Source organism: Benincasa hispida, chromosome 2, assembly GCF_009727055.1.
Source record: "Benincasa hispida cultivar B227 chromosome 2, ASM972705v1, whole genome shotgun sequence".
Classification (NCBI taxonomy): Eukaryota; Viridiplantae; Streptophyta; class Magnoliopsida; order Cucurbitales; family Cucurbitaceae; genus Benincasa; species Benincasa hispida.
In genome coordinates this window covers 14527006-14540637 of record NC_052350.1, presented here as the reverse complement: position 1 = coordinate 14540637, position 13632 = coordinate 14527006, and positions in this window count along the sequence as shown.

The window sequence follows — 13632 nt, the reverse complement described above, 5'->3', positions numbered from 1 at the left end:
GTCTACTCAATTTTATTTGTATTTCATTTTTAAGAAATCACACTCGTTACTTAATTGAAAATTTTAAAAATATATAGATTAAAATGAATTAAACTGAAAATAAAGTAGGTAGGTCGTGATAAACATTTTGAGAGTACATAGACGAAAACAATATTTAAACCTACCCAAGTAAGGAAAAAGAAAAAAAACGAAAATTCTTTCCTATTTTGTTGATTTGTGACAAGTCGAATAATAGTGAAGATCATGTGTCAATATCATGCACCATTATATTTTCTTACCATTCCATTTTGGTGAGGGTTCACATAACAAGCACTACATGTTGTCCAAAATCTTCTCATCTTTTTCTTGTCTCGAAAAGCCAACCAATCTTTTATTTTTCTATAATTACTTTTTTTTTTATGAGCATAAAAATAGTGTAACTCATATATTAATTAGTTTGATTAGTTTGTGTAATTCGAAGTTAAGAAACTAAATCTATTTTTTTTACAATAATTGAGAGATAAAAATAGACATCGAACCTCTGATTTCTAAGAAAGAAGACCATGTTAATTACCGTTGAACTAAACTCACTCTGACAAGAAACTAAATCTATTGTTTAAGGTTTATAATGAACGTTTACAATAACTTTCAAAAGTGTTTTAAATGGTGTTTGGTCGTACTTGTGATATTCACTAGTTTATATAAGAAATTAATTTAATATTGATTATTTTTGCAATTTTTTAGGGAAAAAAAGAGAACAAACTGAAAAATGTTAGAATATCATTTTGGTCTATATATTTAGAGATTATTTTCATTTTAGCTTAGATGTCATAGAAAAAAAGATCTTAAGATTAGTTACTAATAATAATTTATAGATTTATAATTATTTTTTCAAAACAGTTTCTATTAGCTTTCTTTCTTTGAAGCATATTATTATTATTTTACTAAGTTCGATACAAAACAATGACTTATTTGAAGACTCATTGAAATCACAACAAAAATGATTAAACAATCGAAAATGCAATATCTAAAATAAAGTATAGAACCTATATATATATATACACACACATGATACAAGAGTTTTTAAAAAAATAAGAAAAAAAAAAGTAAGAATTAGTGGAGGAAGATTTTAGTGGGCCTTAGTAATGAGGAGAAAATCGAAAATTCAGTTGTAATAGATCAATCATGGGCTTCAACTTGGGCCTCTTACATAAACTGTGACCACTGGGCCCCCTTTTCCAATTTGGGATATAATGATTTAGGTATTAAAAAAATTATATTTTTTTTAGAAATATAATTCTAAAATAGAGGAATTTTCAAAAATACAATACTAAGGAAAACTATTTATACAAAATAACAAAATTTAATCTTCTTTGATGGAGATCAATAGAAGCTGATAGAAGTTTAACAGTGTCTATCAGTGATAGAAGCTGATTGAAGTCTATCAGTGATACTATATGATAGACGCTGATAGAAGTCTATCCGTCTTGTTTTTTTTTTTTTTTTTTTTTACCTATTTCTATCAATAGTTTGATATTTTTTCTATCTGTAAAAATTTTTCTTTAAAATATCATTTGTTTAAGTATAATATGTGAGGATAGAGAAATTTGAATTTTTGATATTTAGAGTGATAATACAAGTCAATTATCGAACTATGCTCCTTTTGACCTTTAAAATATAAGCTATAATAACAAACATTTAATTTTTTAAAAATATTTTTTGTGAATATGATAGAGCTAAAAGGGTTTTTTTTTTTTTTTTTTTTTTTGAAAATGTATTATAATTAAAGTGTGGGGCGGGGAAAGCAAACCTTAGACCTTGAAGTTGATGGTAAAAGTACCATATCGATTGAGCTACGTTCTCGTTGGCAGAGGGGTTTTTTTTTTTTTCCTACCCATCCAAAACATTAAAATAAATAAATAAATAAAACTAACAATTAAATCTCTTAATTCAAAACGCACTAAATCCCACTTGCCTTTCCCACTTAAAACCCAATCTCTTGGTTTTGGCAAATTTCCCCTGTCTTTTAGCTTGAGCCAATTGGTATGTGAATCACATATTAAAACCTAATTTTTTATTTAATGCATATTCCCTCTATTAATCTCTTATCAGTAGATGTGTATTATTTTATTTAATAGATCAATGTTGAGTTTTAAATATAGCTAACATGGCATATCATGATATACAAGAATATAATTAAAAAAAAAAAATCATGATCTTTCTTATGTATTATTGTGATCTCTCTGTTTTTTTAACCAATCAAGATTATTTCTTAAATGATTGGTCTGATTTTAAATTCAACCTTATACACTTTTGAATAAATATAATGTAGATTTATAATAATAAAAACCTTAAAATAAATCCATCTTATACATATTATATTCTAATAAACATATTCGAAAAAGACAAACATGTTTCCTCGGAATCATACAGGCAATGGATCAAATATGAATGTTTTAATTAAAGAATAGGTGGGGGGCAAGAGGGAGATGTGACATTGTGCGAATTTGATGCAAATTATTGAATTCATCAAATAACAATGACATCATGGGAAAAAATGTGGTATTTTATAGGTCAAAAGTTATATAATTGTGAAAAGGAGAGTTCCTATTAAAATATATTGATATTCTAAGTAAAGGTTGGGAATTTGAGAGATTTTAAACCAAAATTTGTTATTGAATATAATAATCAATATGGGTATAATGTATACCTTACATTAATAATTTCTCTATCTCTCTCTTCAATTTATGTTGTTCAATTTTGTAATCTGTTAAGAGTTGGTTCTATTTAATGAAAAATGAATGAATGAAGTTGATAATCTCTTAAGTTTTTACTTAATGATATATAATCAAGATAGTTTTTCTTTAGTATATTAAAAATATTTTTAAATAAAAAACTTTTAGAGTATAATGGACATAAAATTTTAGAGAGAAATTCTATTAATTAAGAAGTTATTAGAATTGTTGATAATTAAAAGTGGTTTGATATAATTAGTAGTTTTTTTTAAAACACTTGTTTTCCTAATAGTATTTTATTTTCTTAAAAATACTTATTCACTAAAAAAAAAAAGAAAGAAATCTGCAACGCTTTGTAAAACGTGAGAAGAATTTACAATGTTGCAACGGTTTCTTGTGACACAATAAAAATTTGTTGCAGCAGTTTCTTGTGACACGATAAAAATTAATTATATATATAAGGCTATTTTTAAATATAGAAAAATAAACAAAAATATTTATAAAATATATCAAATTTTAGAATTATTAATAATAGATGTTGATAAACACTAATAGACTTCTATCAATATCCATCAGTGATATTGATAGACACTAATATAAGTCTATCAGTATTTATCAACGTCTATAATTGTTGGTTCTAAAATTTTGCTATATATTGTAAATATTTTCAACAATTTTATCATTTGGAACAATTTCCCTATATATATCTTGAACATGACACTTGAAAGATAATGTATCAACATTTTATATCGGAACAAGTGGATTTATTTCTTGTTATATTTTTGGGTCTTAGTTTTATAATCTAAACTAATTTTAGTGAGTCAATTTCAATACAACTTAGTAATCAAGACATGCATTTTTTTTTTTTTTTTTTTTGGAGATTGAGGGTTCCATTTTCATACTCTCCACATTGTTAACTAAAAATGAACTTCTAATGAACAATCTCTTGGTCAGTAATTGTTTTAAAAGATTAATAATACATACTAAAAAAATTAGATAATATATTATTATTCCACTAACATGCTACTCCATAGTTTGTTGAGGTTTCTAAAATTTACTTCTTATAAAGTAAAAATAAATAATTAGTAAAAGGTTGTTTAATCAAATTTGTCATTCATAATCTTTAATAATAATGAATAGCTGACTCAACGTTCATGTAACTTACAACTGAGTTGTAATGCAAACAAATTATTTAAAATATTTTAAAATACAAATATTGTTTTGGAAAAAGAAATCCATTAATTATTGTATATTTTGATTGAATCAAATAAACATGTTAATATAAAAGGGATACTTGAAAAAAAAAATTAAATAAAGCATATGCTTTTCATAAGCGCCATACCTAACTCTCTCACCATAGGGATAGAAAGAAAAGAAAGACACTCTTTCCTTTTCTTTTTGGGGGATAAGATTTAGAATTCTAAAGGCAATTAAAATTAAATTTTTATCTCTATGAAATTCCCATTGGTCTCTTTAGGTCATCTTACTCCTTTTGCATAGCCATCATTCACTCACAATGGTTCTTTCTTTCTTTTTGTTTCTTCTCTCTCTTTTTTTTTTCCTTCTTTTTTCTTTTACTTGTCTACTCACAAAAACATTAAAAAAAATTTCTAGGACTTTGGTACTCATCTCAAATAAATTCAAGAGGTGCCTACACTTTTTCTTTTGTTTCTAGACTAAAATTAGAGGGTTATTCAATTGACAAAGTTGGACATTTGGATCCCTCCCATTCCTCTACCCCCATTATGGATCAATTATTGCCACACATTATAAATATATATATATATATAGAGCAATACTTAGTATTACTTAAGTCCATGTTCCACATTCCTCTACCTACATGAAAAATAATTGTTTAATTTTTTTAAAAAAATAATTACCACGTAGCAATGTTTAATTGGGTGCAACAAGGGGTTGCACAATAGACAGATGTAGCCCAGTTGTACCCAAACTTTTCCATGTATTATTAACCAACATTTGAAATGCTTTATCTATATTGTTTGGTTAGTTAACTTAAGCATATAATTCATCTAGTTAAAATATATGTATACAATCAAGATATTAGAGATTTGAATCTCTTGCACTCTTTGTTGTTGAGAAAATATATGTATCCACCACATGCCACTATTTATAGAAAATTTGGCAAGTAGGAGGTAGATTACATGAACACTAATAATGTATAATATTGAGACACATGGACAACATTTTAGGAAATGAGGGCATGACACATGATCAACGGACACTAAGCATGAGCATCTAATAGACATCTATTATCATAATATTGATAATACTCTCCCTTAGATGCCCATTATATATATATGAAATATGTCTCGTTAAAACCTTACTAGGAAAAAACTCAATGGAAAAAAAATCCTAGTGAAGAGAAAAGAGTACATATTTCATATAATTTATACTCATATATTTACTCCCTCTCATGAAAACATCACTTGAGGTCTCTGAATCGCCGCATTCTAATATTTTGCACCAATTTTCCAAAGGTTGCGGTAGGTAATGCCTTTGTAAATAAGTTTATCAGGTTATCTATAACGACTCGACCCCTTAGGACTTAAGTTAGGATGTTACTAAATACATATATGCATGAAACTCAAAACGAAACTCGGTTATGGCAAAATAAATGCTAATTAAATAAGGTAAGTTCAAAAGACTTTCATTAAATTCAAACGTTAAAACAATAGTAGGTTACCCAGAAATCATAAAGGACAGTACATAAGTCTGAAAAACGATTCTTAAAAGTAAGTTTTAAACATCAAAACTAAAAGTTAAGAGAAACATGAAAAGAACTTTAAATTTCATGATGTGGAAGTGTAAAAACTAGTCCCAATGGTTCGATCACGAATTCTGCTTGTCCATCGCCAGTGCATCTCTACCCTTACCTGAAACGACAACATGAGAAATAATGAGTATAAAATACTCAGTAAATAACCCCACTACTGGGGTCAGGCTGGGCATCTATGTCCTCTAGATACCCACATCTGGTGAAACATATAAACTGCTCTAGTCCTCATGGGACACATATGCACATGAAACAAGAAGGAGACTGAGTCCTATCCTACTGTAGTTAAGTATGCCCACTACCTTTGGTGAATCCCGAATGAGACACAAACTAGTGAATCCCGAAGGAGACACAAACTGGTGAATCCCGAAGGAAACACAAACTGGTGAATTCCGAATGAAACACAAAATCTAATGGGCATCTAACTAATTAGTAAGGAAATTTGCACAGTCTCAACATCATAATCATCATTGTATGAATCTATGACATACATATAAATTTCAACATCATGGCTCTACACCATACACATATACCTCAACATCATGGTTCTATAACATAGATGTATACCTCAACATCATCAGATCAAATACAACCATGGAAGCACATACCATCTCATACTAGCATTCAAGTGTCTATGTGCATAAATAAATAATTCGGATCTCGTAACAGAACATACTTTAATCATGTTATACTATCAATCTTTCATGCAGTCATTCTGCCATAACCTTCATTTAACATGCTAGCATACATCTAATGTCTGGCCTATGGGCAGTTCCAGTAGTAAGATTACTTATCTTGATATTAGGTCGAACCAAAAGCAATTGAATTTTTGTGAAATTCTTGAATCCTTAATCAAGGCTAAACATAAACCAAGCTTTAAAATTAATAGTTAAGGCCAAATTCCAAAATCCAAATATTACAAAATATTTCCAGATAACCTTACCTAAGGTGTGGTCCAATTCGAATTCACCTTCCAAACCTCCAATTTTAAGCCCAAAGAATTAGCAAACCAAACTCTTCTTCATCTTGAATGATATTCTTGAATCGACACCCTAATCATAATTTGAAATTAGGCTTACATGATTAAAGCTTGAATTAAATACATACTTCACTACCAATGTCTCAAATAAATTATCCATATGTAGCTTCGTCAAAAAATCACTTCCAAATGACTTTACCAAAATTTCTCAACAACCAAAATTAATTCAAAAGAGGGTAATCAAAGTATAAAACTTACCAAAACTCGCTAAAACAAACTCCAACTTCACTGAACAGCACCTCAATACCTTCACAAACTTGAATCCAAAGTTGAAACACAATGGGTATCAACCAATTAATGCCAAAAGTAAATTAGTATTCAAAATCAACCGAAAACAAACCCAAAAGGCAGAAATCTTACCCAAATCTATAGATCCAGTGACGGCAAAAATGAACGACACTTGAGCAGTGGTGGACAGAAGTCATGAAGAAGAAATTGACGTGGCGGCTTTGGGCGGGAAGAAAAGGGGGATGGGGTTTGACTTTTTATAAAAAATAATAATAATAATAATAAAATAAAAAGGAAGTAAATATAATTACATTTAATTCCTTTCCGTTTTATACTATTAAATTCCTTTCCGTTTCAAAAGAAAATTAATTCCTGCCATTAATTTTCAAATTGAATAATTTCACGCCAACAATTAAATTTCCGCACTTATACTTGAAGTCCAAAATTCCAAAAATACCCTCCAACTAATAACAATTACTGAAATTCCAAATAATAAAGTTACTGAAATTACATTATTACTAAAAAAATTTGTAGGGTGTTACATTTTCTTTCGTACAAATTTGTTATACAGTGATATCGTCATTTTCTTCAAGATCATGAGTGTAGAAAAGCTTCGGTGAAATATGTTTTGTTCTATCTCCTTTAATATATCTTTCTTTTATTTGAGATATGCATGTTGTGTTGTCTTCGTATAATATCATTGGAAGATTTTTATTAGAAGACAAACCACATATTCCATAAATATGTCGATTCATTAATCTTAGCCATACACATTCTCGTCTAGCCTTGTGAATTGCAAAAATTTCAGCATGATTTGAAGAAGTGGTTGTTATGGTCTGTGTCACCGATCGTCATGATATAATAGTTCCTCCACATGTAAATAGATAACCTGTTTGAAATCTAGCTTTGTTTGAATCAAATAAATATTAAGAATCTGCATAACCAACTAGATTAAAATTTGATTTATTTGAATAAAATAAACTCATATAAATCGTTATTCGGAGATAACGGAGTATATGCTAATTCCATTCCAATGTCTTTTTGTTAGAAAAAAACTATATCTAGCTAATAAATTTACTGAAAATGCAATATCTGGTCTTGTATTATTAGCAAGAGGCATAAGTGCACCAACTGCACTAAAATATAGTACTTGAAGACCAAGTAGTTCTTCATTATCATCTCGATGTTGAAATATATCTTTCCTCACATCTAATGAACAAACTTTCATTGAAATGTTCAATGGATGTGTTTTGTCCATATAATTTTTTTTCAAAATTTTTCCTGTATAAGTTGACTAATGAACAAATATCTCATCTACTAAATGCTCAATTTGCAAACAAGACAAAAAAAATTTTTTCCAAAATCTTTCATCTCAAATTATTTCTTAAGATATTCTATTGTCTTTGAAAGCTTTTCAAAAGTCTCAATTATATTTAAGTCATCAACATATACAGTTATAATAGCAAATTTCTGACTGTGATTTCTTTATAAAAACACATGGACATATTGAATTGTTTTGATTTCCTTCTTTCAAAAATTTTCACTCAGGCCATTATACCACATTCGTCTTGATTGTTTCAATCTATATAATGATCTCTGTAACTTTATTAAATAAAATTCCCGAGAATTTGATTTATATGTTTAAGGTACCTTAAATCTTTTTGGGATTCTCATATAAATATCATTATCAAGAGATCCATATAAGTATGTTGTGACTACATTCATAAGATGCATATCCAGAATTTCATATATAATCAAACCAATTAAATATCTTAATGCAATTGCATCCACCACCGGGGAATACGTCTCCTCATAATCAATACTAGGTCTTTGTGAAAAAATATTGTGCAACTAGTCTTGCTTTATATCTTGTGACCACATTATTTTCATTTCTTTTCTTCACAAATACTCATTTGTATCTCACAGGTTTGACACCTTCTAGTGTTTGGACTATTGGTCCAAAAACCTGACTTTTTGAAAGTGAGTTTAATTCTGCCTCGATTGCTTATTTCTACAGAAACTAATCTTTTCTATGTTGACATTTTTCAACAGATTTTGATTCAGGATCCTCACTTTAATATATAATATCAAGAGCAACATTATTCGCAAAAATGTTGTCAATAATTACATGAGCTCGATTCCATCTTTTTCTATCATGACATAGTTTATTGAAATCTCATTATTATCTTTAGGTATTTCACTTTCCTCATTAGTCATGTCATGAAATTCTTCACGGGTATTTACATCCTCAACCAAGTCTTCTTGACTATTAATTATTTTTCTTTTATGAGAATTTTTATCTTTAGAACCCACTGGTCTACCATAGTTCTGGTATGCTCCAGACTCATTAGTGACAACTTGTTGTGTCGGGATATCAATTTTCGATGGAATATTTGCAATTGACATATGTGATTTAGTTACTTTATATGCATCCATAAATGCATCTGGTAACTGATTTGTTATATTTTGAAAATGAATTATCTTTTGAACTTCAAGTTCACATTGATCTGCACGGGGATCTAAATGAGACAATACGATGCATTCCATATAATTTCTTTTTTCAACTTGTTAATTCCTCCCCCTAATATTGGAAAATTTGTTTCATTAAAATGACAATCAGTAAATCATGCAATAAATACATTGTTGGATTATATCAGCATGTAGCAGAAGCAACAAGGATCAATAAGCACTCTAATTCATTGATTTTGATAGAAACTAAAGCATGCTCTTGCAGAAACAAGTGAGTTTCAAGTCATACCTTTGTGGAACTTCTTCAAAGCTTGATTTCTAGCTGCAGATTTTTTCAAATCTCGTTGTAGACCACCTCAGGATCTTCCCCACTATTCTCTTGGACCACTAGATTGAGTTGTGGACTCAAAATAAGCTTGAATGAAGGGAACTTGGAGAAGAGCTCACAACAACAACTCACTTGAAGAACACCTTCTTCAACCAGATTTTTTCTGCAAAAATTCTATCGATTGCATGCCTCTACTCCACTACAATCTTCTCAATATATTGCAGACTATCATGCAAAGAAGATGGTTGCATGAGATGCAGCTCACGCTTGGAGTAATTGAAGCCTAAAGAGATGGGTTTTGTTTGAGCAACTTGAAGATGATAATGGAATAAACCACAAATCCATTTTTGTGTTAATTCGATATTTTTCATTTTTTCAATTGATTTCAAAAATCAATTTGTTTTCTAAAATTGAAAATACTATTAATTTTACCATATTAATTTCATAATTAATTTTCTTAATAAATTAATAAATAATTTAAATAATAAATTAATTTAATATAAAATATTAAATTAATTAAATTACGCAAATCCACCTTCACATATTTAATATCAAATTTAAATATTAATTTTTCATTTCGTTAATTCTTAAAATTAAACGTATAATTATATCTCATATAATTACTAATTTCTTTAATTCTAATTTGACCGTTTCAAATTAACTTATCACGCTACTCTAAAGCTAATCCATTTACGAGCTAGTAGAGACCTCGCGGGCCTACAGATTATGGGCTCTAACCATTCGAGATTAATTAGCTAAACTCATTACACGAATTAACTCTCATTCATTAACTAATGGGTAACTCCATTAAAACCCATAGCTGAACTCCCCTCACTGTAGATATATTATGTTCATTCGATATAACCATGATTAGTAAGTTAAACCTTCACAGGTTGTTTCATAATAACGGCTAGGTCAAATGTCTGTTTTACCCTCGAGATTATCTCTTGTTCCTTAAGTCTTACTGATCTCTAATAAACAATTGATTTGTGATTCGAATCAACAAACCGAGTCCCTCTCGGGCCAATGAGAGGGTGGAGCCCCTTGTTCAAGACCCAGAATCAGCACTTAAGGGAACAATCTCTCTACTATCCCTATTAGTGGGTAAAAGTGAATTCCTTCTTGCACCCTATGTCCCCAGCTATCTACCCGGTCTTACCCCTGAAATGGAAGTTTATTGAGCCGATGTTGTTAAGCCAACCCTCACCTATGCAAATCTAAGGATAATGCCAAATAAACAGAAGTTCATAGTTAGCTCAGGATTAAGGTCAAGTTACCTAGGTCATTACTTTGAAATAGTCAGTCTTAAACAATAAACAGCGTTATAAAGTAAGAGTGATTGGTTTCATGGTTCGATCTTGTACAAACCCTTTTGCAGAGGACGCCCCCACTCCTCATGTCATAACATGTACGAATTAGGATCACTTCGTCTGTAGCACTTTACAACTTTTTGTAATAACTATAGAGTAGGTCACATTCAATAATGTTATCAGAAAAAGGCACCTAATCTTATTCATATACTATAAATCATTTTGACTATTTACTCGAACCTGATTCACTTTTATGTCTCCACATAAAATTCAAGTACTCATGTAATAGTTAAAGAACTTTTTAGGTTTATTGGATTTCTAATAAGCAATACATATATTCAATAACAACTTATTGAATTTTTAGAATAAGTTTTATTGTTTACAAACCACGAGTTTTAGGACATAAAACCCAATAAACATCATGTCAAGGGTTTAAAATATTTAATAATTGACGGAAATCATATCTAACATATATTCCTAACCTCTTTTGAGGACCCATCTTAATACATTGTGGTGGAGCAATTGAAACATATACTACACATCCAAAAATTCTCAGATGGAAAATATTTGACTCATGGCTATAAGCTAATTGTAATGGTGAGTACTTATGATAAGCTATTGGTCAATGTGTACAAGTGATGTCGCATGCAAAATAACATGTTCCCATATAGATGTAGGAAGCTTAGCTCTCATAAGCGATGGTCTAGTAATTAACTGCAAACATTTTATGAATGATTTTGCTAAACCATTTTGTGTACAAACATGAGCTACAGAGTGTTCAACACTTATCCCAATTGACATACAGTAATTATCAAAAGCTTGAGATGTAAACTCATCAGCATTATCAAGACGAATGGTCTTAATTGTATAATCAGAAAATTGTGCTCTTAACTTAATTATTTGAGCAAGTAATCTTGCAAATGCAAGATTTCGACTTGATAATCAACACACGTGTGACCATCTGCTAGATGCATTTACTAATACCATAAAATATCTAAATGGTCCACTTGGTGAGTTAATGGGTTCACATATATCACCATAAATTCGTTCTAAAAATGCAGATGATTCAGTCCCCACTTTGACTGATGATGGTCTAATTATCAATTTTCCTTGAGAGCAAGCATCATGTGAACCCTGAACCCTAATTTCTCTACTTGAGTATGTTCCCTACTGAGACTAGTATAATGAGCAGGTTGATGTGGAAACTAATGTGTAATTGTATAGAAAAGGGTAAGAAATTAGAAGAAAAGTGTGAATTTGAAAGCTTGACTCTTGGGGAAAACTTGGAAACTTTGGCTAAGTATAACCCATACATTGGAAGCTAGAAAATTGAATAAGTGTTGTCCATGCATTCACCTTGCTCATTTAGAGGTTATTTGAAGCATTGAAGGAAGCCAAAGTGTGGCCAAGAACAACGTATGTGGCAGCCAAATGTTTTGAAAGGTTAGAACAACGCATGCGGCAGCCTCAAGTTGCGCATCCAAGGGTGCTGGATGTTGGACACGATGGTATGTGCGTATGCGGCCGAAGGAAATGCGTTGGTAGTATGCGGTGATGCGCTGCGAGGGTATGCAGTGATGCGGTGTGAGGCATGCAGCGATGAAGACATGTGGCGATGGACGTGGAAGTGCTACGTGATGGACGCGGTAGTGCTATGCGTTGGTATGTAGCAATGGATGCAATGGATGCGGCAGTACTACGCGATGGTATGCGGCAACACTATGCGTTGATGATGTGCTATGCATTGGACATCCGAGGGTTTATGGGTGCATAGGACAAGCTAGTAGTATGCGTTGAAAGAGTGTTGGTCATTATCCTAGTTGAGCGCATAGAGCAAAGGTAAGCCATGCAAAGGAGAAGGATATGCAGCCAAAGATGAGCTTGCAAGCATCTAGTATAAGTGACCAAATTGCATCAATTAGATGCACAAGGAAAGATTGAATGGACACATGCGCCAGTTGATGGTGTTCGGACAGAGGAAGGTTGCAGCAAATTGGATGGGCTACATTTGTGGTTAACGCATATGAGATTGGATAGACACATGCAAGGTCGTCATTCGAACATGTGGTTTGTTGGGAAGAAATCTTAAGCCTTAAGAAAATGAGGTGGACGTACAAGAGGACATGCAAAATTGAGCATTTTGTGTTAGCTAATGAAGAGGAAGACACCTTAGTTTGCGGTGATTGAAGGTTGCGTTGATGGTGTGGGGAAAAGACACTTGGACATGCGGCCAAGTAGGAGGTGTCAACCTTGGAGAGTTTTTGGACACCTATAAATAGAGCCAAGGACTTCTTTTCAGATCATAATTCAAAAGAACTTTAAGAAGAGCATGAAAGCTGATTAAACTTTGCGTTGATAGCAAATCTATGCGTTGGTCATAAAACTTCAAGAGGAGACACAGTTAGACAGTGAAGTCTAGAAACAGCATCAAATTAGGACGAGGAGTTCGCCCAGTATACTTGTGCATTTGGAGTGATTTCAAAGCCACCTAAAAGCTCCACAAGTCTAGTTTTTTAGGGTAGGGCTGTCAGAGAAGAAGCTCCAAGGGATCGGGCTGGAAACTGAGAAAATTACATGAGGGTCAAGCTGTCATATAAGTTTGGTCAGTCTTGAAGATTTAAAGATTTCGGCCAAACCACGAGGAGTTATGAGCTTATATTTTAGAGTAAGTTTCCTGAGATATTGTAGAGCATGTTTGTAGAAGGAAGTGTCTTAAAATAAAGCTTAGAACTACGAGTAATCAGAGTTTT